The 11,389-nt window shown below is 26.9% G+C and overlaps 1 protein-coding gene across 5 annotated transcripts in view; it reads left to right on the top strand.

Moving 5' to 3' along the window:
* The first annotated feature begins 4,871 nt into the window (after positions 1-4,871).
* Positions 4,872-11,389, top strand: part of LOC126895353 (adenylate cyclase type 2) — a 50,646-nt gene continuing 44,128 nt past the window's right edge. For all 5 annotated transcript variants that reach the window (XM_050667125.1, XM_050667121.1, XM_050667124.1 and 2 more), the window contains exon 1: positions 4,872-5,161. The gene's annotated coding sequence lies outside the window, so the exon portion shown is untranslated. The remainder of the gene's footprint in view (positions 5,162-11,389) is intronic.

The raw sequence follows: 11,389 nt of genomic DNA, 5'->3' as shown, positions 1-11,389 counted from the left end.
CTGTTTTTTTAAATTATTTATTTTTAACTAGATGTGTAATTACTTAATATTTTTAATATTGTTCAATTTTAATATTCTGTTTTTTAAACCTATTTATTATTTTTTTCAATATTAAGAATTGTATAAATATTTACTTTCAATACACTTCTTGAAATAATACATTTAATATATATATATATATATATAAAATATTTTGTTATTTATTTTTTAAGATTGATGTTTTGTTTTTTTTTTTCATTGTAACTTTTGAGTAAATGAGTTTAAGTTTTAGAATTTTTATTTTGTTAAGATAAATAACTATATATTTGTTATAAGTTATTATTAAGAATTATTTATACCGTATTTTCTTCTTGATCATTTTTATATTTAAATTAACATCAATAGTTATGACGCAAATTCTTGCGAAAATATATGGAAGTTTTATGGTAAAAAACATACACAATATTTATTCTTAAAAAAATATTAATTTATAACTTTTTTTATACATTTAGCTTATATTTTGGGTTTTATTAAATTTATATATGTCTATTTAATGTGTTATTTTGTCGAAATTATTACTTTTCTTTATTCCGATACGCTTTATCTGTAATAGTTATAAATAAAAAATTTGAATTTGTTAAAAAAAAAACGTGAAAATAGAAAATATTATACATTTATACCCTCATATTTGGCCTTGTTAAGTAGTTCCAATAGCTAATACACAAAACCTATTATATGCTTTTAATTAATACAAATTCAGTTTTAAATTTGTTGACTTGGATTTTGCTCACTTAAAGAATTTATGAAATTACTATTAGTTATATAATTTAGCCACAGAATTTTAATCACCAAAATATATTTGATCAATTGCCTTATATTTGTGTTGAACTGAATTGCATCATTTAATAGATTAATGCGTTATTTCAAAGTCATTTTCATGTTGATGGATTGATGAAAGTGATAAAGTGGAAATTCCTCACTATCATGTTCTACCCGCCTATCTAATTATTAATGAATAGTTGCTCTAGGCTAACACAACTGATTACATTGGAATTATAGTCAAAATTCCATTGAAAATTATACCGAAACTTTTACATTGAGAAGTACAATAATTTGTGCATAAATATATTTAAAAGCGTTCCGATACTGGAGTTTCTGAAATATTTAATAAATACTAAGGTAGAATACATGTTATAAAATATGATAAACGAAAATATTTAAATTAAATATACCCCAATTGAAAATATTCACTACATTTTAAGAATAATAAATGTCCCTAGGGATACTTTAGTCAAATCTATCACATTTCTTACCCATTCAGTTCATTTTGCGAACTACCACTTACATTTAAACAAATTTGATCTCTTGAATCATTCAACAATTGAAAATATGTTTTTTTGTTACATTAAAAGAAATAATAGATAGTATTTATTTTATTAGTTGAACCGTTTTCTTTTCTGTTGATTTAACAAAATAATATTTTATTCTTCGGACAAAAATACTGATTAAATTAACAAAAATTTATGATTCATTTAACAAAATGTTTATTGGACGTATCTCGATATGTTAATTTATCGGAGAATTTTTTTTAGCGTGGGATACGTTACAGAGTCTTACCTTACATATTGAATAATGTAAACATATTGTCTGGCGATTATGAGTAACGTTTTGAATAACTATTCAAACTCGTTAATGTCCACTTAGTTTAAAATTTAGAAACGTTGACTTTTAATTATAGAGCTTAAGATTTCTTATTTAATAAAAATTGATCACTTAGGGCTAATATTATTTAAAATTATAATAAAAATATTAATTTAAAACTAAAATGGTTTAACTTAAAAAGCCACGAAACAATTACTAAATAAAATAAATAAGCTTATTAATTCAAAAAAGTTATGTATGAATCAAAATGTTTTACAATTTTTTAAATAAATTTTGTGAGCAAACTGAGATCACAGCAAAAGGAAATCCGTTATCACCACTTTTAGCAGAAATTTTCACGAGCAGGTTCGAAACAAATTTAAAACACACCTATGGTGAATTTCCTAAAAATTGGGTTAGGTATGTACAAGATATTTTTGCAGTAATAAACAAAGATTTTAATACGGAGTCCTTCAAACAATATTTAAATTCTTTTTATCCGTCAATTAAATTTACATACGAACAAGAAGTAGAAGGAAAATTGTCTTTTTGAAATTTATTCAAAGAGTAAACTGAGTAAAAGAGGGGGAACTCAATTTTGAAATTTATCGGAAATTTATACGTTCAGGTACATTCCGAACAATTCGAACCACAGCTGGCAACACATAAATGGCAACTTTTAATAATATGGTTTACAGATTAGTTAATATTCCGATAAATAAAATAGATTTTGATAGAGAACTGGGTGTTATAAGAGAAATAGCTAGATTTTATGGGCATAAGGCCCGTTTCACACAAGCGCATATACAATATTCTCGTACGCTGCGCTTTCAAACGTTCAGCGTTTTTTTTTTCATACTATACCGCGTGTTTGCTATAGCGTTTTCTATTTATTTTCAAAATGAATGTCCAACAGACAAGGTGTATGGTAAAGGGTCAAAATATATACTTAATAAAAAGTAAATATCTAAGGTGTTTATTTAAAAAAAATGTTTTTATTCGTCCATTTTTAAAAAAGTTGATAATTTTTAGTAAATAAGTTTAAAAAATGTTGAATTTTACTGATTTTAAAAATCGTAATTTTTTGGGAATTTCTCCTATTTATGGGGAACGATGAAATTTTTTAATTTATGATTTTTTCAACTTGTTAAAAATTACTCAGAATCTCATAAGCGATTTAATTATAGTATAATTGCTTTGTAAATTTATAATTACTTTCTTTAATTTATAATGAATTTAAATAAAAAACGTGCACATTTTTCTTAGAAATGAATGTGTCATAATTCATTCTAATGTATCCAGGAGCGTAATTAAGAAAGATTTAGGCGTATGATTTCTTAAGAACAAAAATATTTAATGTAGATACAATTTTTTGGGGGGGTTTAGGTAGTGACCATTTTTTTTATTTATATGCCGTCTTAAAAGAAACTTCAATTACGCCACTAAAGGTATGACTTTTATAACTTTTTTGTAGAGATATAAATTTGTTTGAATTGAATCGTTTATATTAATGGATAATTATACAGACTGCAGGTAAACTATTCATAAATAAAAACAACTTTTATGAATGTATTCACTTTTTTATTGAACGTTATTAGAACGTGTTTATTTGACAACAAAATGAACTTGAGAGTGAGCGATTTATTTTTTACAAGTAAACGAATTCAATTTTTTATTAAACTTTCCGGAACACTCTTAAAAACAAATAGTACTAATATTAAATGAAAATTAATGATAAATTCCAATTATTCTCCCATTTTACCTCCTCTCACCTTATGCGTTAACATAATCGTTTGTTGTGACCTATCTGTAAGATAATTTTATTTTATTGGAAACATTTTAATGGGATGAGCAATCGCCCGCCCCCAAAGGGGACAATGCTTGTGTACAATATATATGCTTAAATACTCACATGCATCTTTTTGATTGTTGCTATTCATAGCATCGAACTCCGCTACAACACATTGCGCTTTCTTCTCTAAAGGTTGCTGCTCTAACATCCCTGTCCTTATACCTTTCATCCCTTGAATTCCACAAATTCGGTGTTAATTGAACTTCATTTATTAAAATTTCAGTGTCTACAATGATAGTCGAGATTTTCGAGAACTTGCTAGGGATAGAAGTCATGAAAAAATGACGAAAAAATACGCGTACGTCGTACGCGTCAGTGTGAACATGTTCATTCATATCAATGTTTGGTCAGCTCGCGTACGGATTATAAAAAACGCGCGACTTGAAATCCGTACGCGGTGCTGTAAAATGTTACATAATAACAACGTATCTATTAACGACCCGTAAGAAAACGCACTAGGTGAGATGGGCCTAACGAAAACGTAAATTCAAAATTAGTCCGTACGTGTAAGTGGAATAAAAAAAGATGGGCGAGCAACTAGTACACTCACTAAAGTGGGGAAACAAAAATTAATTCCATCATCTGTTTTATACTGTTCGGCCATTTCAAATGGACTGGCTAAAATTGTTAAGAATTTCGGTAATACTTAAGTAACATACAAAAGTAATAATTTAAGAGATTTATTAAAGATAATTCTAACCCTTAAGATAAAGTAGACAAATATGTTGGGCAAACAAAAAGAAATAAAGTGTCCGGTTTAAGAACATTTAAGAATCATTAGAAAAATCAAGAATTGGTAAATCTCCTGTAGCCCAATATTAACAGATAATCAATTCATTAAAACCAATTAAAAACGTAAAAAATTACAAAGAACATAATATAAGGGAGGCAATAAAAATGTTTAAAAACAAAAACATTTTATTTAATTAAGGTCTTGAACCACTGAAGAATTCATTATTGAACTTGTGTAAACTGGCGAATGTTATAAAATTACTTAGTGATAACGTCACTAGGGATATTTAAGGGGGTTATTCCTGTCGGGGTGTCACTGTGTGTTTAGCGTTGTTAATGGTAATATATTGTTCCGAAATACGTATCCGCGATTTTTAGTAATTTTTATACGGTTTTTTTCAGTTAAAAAATTTTTAGTTTTAAATGAATAGTTTTAATTTTGAATTCGATTTCTTATTGTTTAATGGATTTGTCGAATGATTTGAAATTGTGAATAGCCATGCCCCCTGCCGACAGCTTTGAAAAATGACAATGCCAATCCAGCACTTATTTGTCGAATCCATTGAAATAACAATTCCAGAGTAAAACAACATATTCATTGAGGAATGACTCGCTAGAACGGGTTGCGTTACGTTAGCGCTAGCGCCATGCGAGTGACAAGCACATTGCCGGCAGTTCGTTCCATTCAGTAGCGGACCTACTGCGTCCCTATGTCGTCGTCATCGCACGAACGATTAAGTGACATGACAGCGCGATCGTGGTCAAGCGGCTGTAATGCTTTTGTTGCGCTAATTGTGTTTGAATCATTTTAAAGCTAATTACACATGTTCATTTAACTGATTAAATTTATTAGCACATCAACAGTCAGTTGATAGGATAACGGCTCGAAAACGACGAGATCAACGTCGGCAGCGGTGCACGTGCTGCACCTGATCGAGTACTAACTAAAAATAACAAGTATGTTGATGGAAAACTTATGTTTTTAATAATGATTTTTAATTATAAATTTTAAATCAGTTGACTCGACACCGGTCAAAATAGACGGATTTTGATGAATATTTTTTTATAACATATATATATATACTTTATAACGTTTACGTATAACAAAACAGTATTCAATAAATTTACATAATCTCATTATTTTTTAATTATTGTTGGGTATAACATTTATTGACTTTCAATTAACTTATTTTTGGAACCACTGTTATTAAAACGGTCAGTGTTGTTTTAGAATATTGTTGAAATAATTAGTTCCAAACTATTCTGATAATGTAACAAGACATGTGTTTACTTGTTTAACTGATATAGTTTCCAAATTATAATCATTTTTGGAATAAATAAAATCTACACCAATTTTTCATACCTAACCGTCTTTTAAAAACATTGTTGTTAGATTTTATAACATATTATCTTATGAAATAAAATTATTTTATCTCAGATACTCATAATTAAATTTTCATTGAGAAAACTGGAGTAATAGAAATATCAGATAATTTTATTACATATTATATGCAAAGTTCAAAACAATGAATCACTTCAGTTTAACATAAAAACTAAAATTAACCAACAACCTTAAGTAGTACTAATGTTTCGTTTACAACGGTTAATGAATTATAAATCTCTCTACTCACTATTCACAACATACATCCTGAAAAATATTAATAACTATTCAACAGTCACATTACACGTATAAGTTTTAAAAATACATTTTAACATGTCACTCAACACATTAATTTTGTCTTAAAGATAATCACCACTCTAAGTTAATCTAGCAAAATGTTTGTGTACCTACAAACGATTTATACAGTTTTGCTACTGTGCTGTGGAGATTAATTTTTTAATCAATTTCAAAAATGTGATATTTGCCGTTTACGTCACCTGCCTCATATGAAATTCTTTAAATTACCTTAATTTAAAAATTACTCTTACATATCAGCCAAATAAATAACATAAAGGTAAAACTTTTATTTAAAATTTACTATGTCTGTTAAAATATTAGTCGGATTCAGCACCAGTATTTTTCATAATGATTTTATGTGTTACACATTGAGTAATGCAAAGTATTATAAATGTAGTGTTAAAATACATTATTGTTGTTGAATCATTTCAATTATAATGGTATTATATTTTAAATCAAATGTATAATAAGTATAAATGTATAATGTATGTTGTCTAAAAAAAATAAACAATTAAACGTACTTTTCGAATAGAAATTAGACTGCTGTATTTGACTTAGGATTGAATTGTTACGGAAAATAATGACCTTGAATAGAGAATACAAAAGCATTAGGTACGAATGTCGTGTGTCTTGTATCTATACATAAAGTATAATTGCAGTTTGGCAATTAAACGAGTTTCACAAATCCTTTCGGTAAAAAAAGCAAACCGATGCCTTAATTAGTGCATTAAAATTAATAGGATGCGAAATGATGATTGTAATTTTGCATAAAACTTGGTGCAATTACGTTAGTAGACAATGAGTTTGGCGATGTTTTAAATTAGATACTCTGCCGTTATTTATGACACCCTCAGCTACTCGGAAGTGTCACTAGAGACGTATTTCATAAAAAATCTCAATCATTTTTCTTTGTGAACACTAAACATTACTGTAGCGTCTTGTTGATGATTAATGTATTGCCTGCACACGTGTGTGTACATGTATTGGACACCTTCAGTTGTTCAGCGTTTCGTGAAATCTGATAGGGCCTTTTTTTATACTACCTAAAATAATAATAATGCGTATACTCGTTGTATGCACGTACTGTTTAACATGTGAAGCTATACGTTTCGAAACTAATGCGGCAAATTATGTATACGAAAATATCAATTAATATTTATCCTTGAAATATTATAAACAAGCGTTTATTTAACTGGTTTTTATACCACTTTTTAATGTGTGCATACTATACATGCATAAATAACATTATTATAGCAATCGATTAATAATTAATGCGTGTGCGTTATTTTACTGACATGTCTCTTCCGTAGGACACCTAGTAAATATTTTTACAGCATATATATTTATATTAGTTGGATCGACGTTTAAGTACAATAATTACTGTTATTTGACACCACGTTCTAGTGACTTAATTTCTTACCTTAAGCCATCGTTACAATTCCCCTCTCCTGGGAAGCAATCATGTCGTTTTGCTTAATATAATCTCTAGAAAAATATTCAGTACAACTGCGGCGAATTGTATTAAATGCCGTTTATAGTACTTACACTTAAAATATTTTTTTAATTAAAAAACGTTTAGATAGTAAATTTAGGTATTGTTTAAGTTGCGAATAAAAAAAATCAACCTTTAGAGAACGGAAGAAGACTTTGTTGCCTACTTTTTTTTATTTTCGTTAAATGTGACATCGTCTATAACGAATTACATCAAAATTAAAATTGAATTATAAGTGGTTCAAATAATTTCATTTAGAATACTAGTAACGCATAATTTAATACTTAATATTTTTTATAAGACGATTGGTGGTCTTTTTTTCAGTTTTACTTTAAAATTAAAAATTAAAACAGTAGGGTGACTTCCCCAGTTAATGAACAGTTAAGAGTTTTTCGTTTTATTGAAGTTCTTTATTAATTTATTTTTTGATGTCGCATTTATAAAGTTAATAAATATTGGTTCAGTCAAAAATTCTCTATAGTAATAGTGTAAAAATATTTATTATTAATTGACACAAAAATTGATTTCATTTATTACGTATTGAAAATTGGTATTTTTCAGTGAATTATGTTATATCAAACATTGTGACAATATCGTAATTTTAAAATTATATTATAGTTGCTGAACTTGATTTAGATTTTTTTTGTTATAAAAACTTCTAACAACAACTTGTTACAAAACGATTAGACATTTTTTAAGTTTAAAAAATCATTGGTGTTCATTTTTTGTTAGTGTTTATTCACTGGTAGTGTTACTCTATCACAATGATTATTTCCACAGATAAAGCCGATTCATTTTGATTATTTATTATTTACATATTTCTATTATTACACTTCATTTAGTGAATATGATTGTTTATTGAATTTATCTGAATTAAAAAAAAATTGAGTTCTATTAAATCTAAAATTCAAATTCAAGTCAATAATTGCCCGAAATCATAAATATACAAATGGTACATATGTGACAAACAAGAAGTGCATGTCAAATGATCCAAAAACTAATTTATGTTACAAAATTAATTATTATAATTACTTAAAATTTACGTCGAATATTTTTTAAATGTTGTATAAAAATACTCCAACGCTTGCTAGTGAACGTTTAATAAAAAATAAAAATTACAACATTTCGTTTGTGACACAATTACGGCTAATAAATAACGCGAACGGTCCTGTTGTCTAACTCGGCTGGCACATCCATTTAACCACGTTTCAATAAAATCCGTCAGTCGTTAAAGTTTGTGCCAGTAATGATAGTAAAACTGTGGACTTGACGTTGACAGAGTAAAAACTACTTTAACGATGTTTTCGTTTTCTGATTGATATTAGCAAGCTTTTTGAGTTCATCATTACCATTTATTTGTTTTCATTGAAAACTGTGAATAGCGCAAGATTTCGGTCATTACTTACTGGACGTTAAACAGCGTTAAGGTTATTTGTGCAGGACACATCTATGAAATTTGAAATTGTAGGAAAACAATTATCTTATTGAAAATGTTGTCATCAAATTGACTAAATACACTTTTCCAGACAAAGCTCTTGAGTTTCGCCTTCAAATTATCGTTGGAAATAATTCTAACTGCTTATCGTCAACTTAAATGATTAACATTTGTCTTATATTTTTTGTTTATTTTAATTAGAACTGTTGATTCTCTGAAATCGTTCATACACTAATTACTGTGTACACGAAACAGTGCTAAGAAGAGCAATTATGTCTGCGTTGTAGTTTAGAATTAACATAATTAATCATAGTTGTTTTGGTAGCTAAAAAACCAATAAAAGCTAGATCCAACTGATATTTATTGAAAAATACAACCCGGAAACTCTTTAACTAAATAACAATGTTTTGTTAAATAAAACTTCAAAATGTTTTATTTATTAGCTTTTACATTATTACGCTTAAAGTGCGTTACACATGTCAGAAGTATAGTATTTCAACCTAAACTTTTCTTGTTATATATACCCCTCTAACCAAACAAAATATTACATTTAGATGTAGGAACGAGATTGTATAGGGTTACAAGACGTATTGTCTCAATTTACAATAGCGTACAAATATGAGTTAAACTACACGAGGAGATCCGTTAGCTAATTAATATAAAAATAAGATAAAATATAATTTTGCTTTTCGGAAATTATTAAAATCACACACACTTTAATTCAATGTTGTTCTAGCTCCTTAAAACTTAATCATATTGAATTTTTTTAACAAAAATATATTTTTAAAAAATAAACATAGCTTAAAAATAAGAAAACGAACTTAACTTATGAAAGAAAAAATTATATTTTATCTTATCCTTTTCAAGATATTGCATAAGTCGTAGTTAACGTAACAACCGCAACAAATAAACCATTGAACGCTAATCACTATGTATTATAAATATATATTTTTATATTTATTAAGAGTTAATATGATATCAATATTAAAAAAACAACAATTGACTTTCTTCTAATAATACATGTATTTGTATCTTGTTTATAACTGCGAATTCAAAATGTATTATGTTCGTCAAATTGTATGGAACTCATTTCATTTAAATTGTTAACTGAGCTAAAATAATTATGTTTTGATCAAATTATTAATAACCTACATTCACCATATTTTTCTAATCAAAAGCTTGGATTTAATTATTTACATTACTTATAGGTAATAGTTTGTACTAGAAAGTTACATGTTTAATTATTTGTATAGCTTTGAATATTTTCATTATTAATCACCATAAAGTCTGTAAGTGTGTGACAAAAAATATGTGTATGACTTTCAGTATACATTTTACCTGTAAAAAGACATTGGTCAAATTATTATTTTATAATTATTTAATTTATAATTAGTAAAAAAAAATTGTCTTATAATTTTTTTCAAAGTGTTCAATTGGTATTTTAATATCTTAAGATTAATTTTACTCATTGTATTTGTAATGCGGATAAGTTATAATTAATCAATTCGATAAATTTAACAAAACTGCTTTATGTGTATGTAAAAGAAAGCATTAATTGGTTTTTAGAATTTTTTTTTGTATTTTATAATGAATAAACGTCAATAAGTCGAATTCTATTTATTTTTTATTTTAACATTTATTCACTAGTTTTTTTAATATGGATACAAAGTATACCTGATGGGCTTGATGGGTTTTATTAGCCCGAGGCCTATGTTAATATTATACAATTTTCGAGTGAAGGAAAAGCCACAGCTATATATATTTACAACCACTACCAATCGATCTTCTGTTGGATGGTATCTCTTTGTACCACTTTGTTATCGACAAAATTAAATTGAAATTCAAATATTACAAACTGGTACAAATTGGTATCGCCCTCGCATTTCTTTTTAAAAATTAATAGTTTAATTAATAATTTATCTACTACAAAATTATCACAGACATTAAGATTCAAAACAAAAAAAGTTAAATATAGAAGAGATCCAACTAGTACACTCGAAGCATTTATTTAATTAGTATTGATTGATATCTGACAGTAGTTATAATCACTATTGTATAAAACTTAGATGCGTATTAGTAACAAATTAAAAAAAGTCAATCATATCCACCAAAAATTACATGATTGTTGACTTTAGACGACGATTAATCATAGAAGTCGTCGGAACGTCTGTTAATGTTATAGTACATTAAATAATCTATAATTTAATTAAGATTTAAACTACGTAGATATTCTGTTGATATGCGAAACACTTCAAAATCAGTCATTTTTAATTCGAAAGTTATATGCTCAGTAACTCCTAAAAATCAAAATAAGGGAATCTGATATTAATATATAAATATATTAAAAATATTGTAATTATGAGAAATAGTTTCATTGTTTTTTAAAATTAATAAGACAAACCAGTAAACGAAGAATAATAAAGAGAAATTCCGTTTTTAAAATAAATAGCGATAAACAAGAACAATAATAAAAAAAAAGATTCGATTGACTTTTAATGAAAAAGACAAAATGGGTTCGGACGCGTTAAATCTGATTCTCTGTTTGTACATGAACATGAATTCCTCAAGTTTTCAATTTAA

Source organism: Daktulosphaira vitifoliae, unplaced genomic scaffold (genome assembly GCF_025091365.1).
Source record: "Daktulosphaira vitifoliae isolate Bord-2020 unplaced genomic scaffold, ASM2509136v1 Scaffold_1, whole genome shotgun sequence".
In the NCBI taxonomy this organism is placed as follows: domain Eukaryota; kingdom Metazoa; phylum Arthropoda; class Insecta; order Hemiptera; family Phylloxeridae; genus Daktulosphaira; species Daktulosphaira vitifoliae.
Note: the sequence above shows the minus strand (reverse complement) of the source record. Positions and strands in the feature narration are given on the sequence as shown.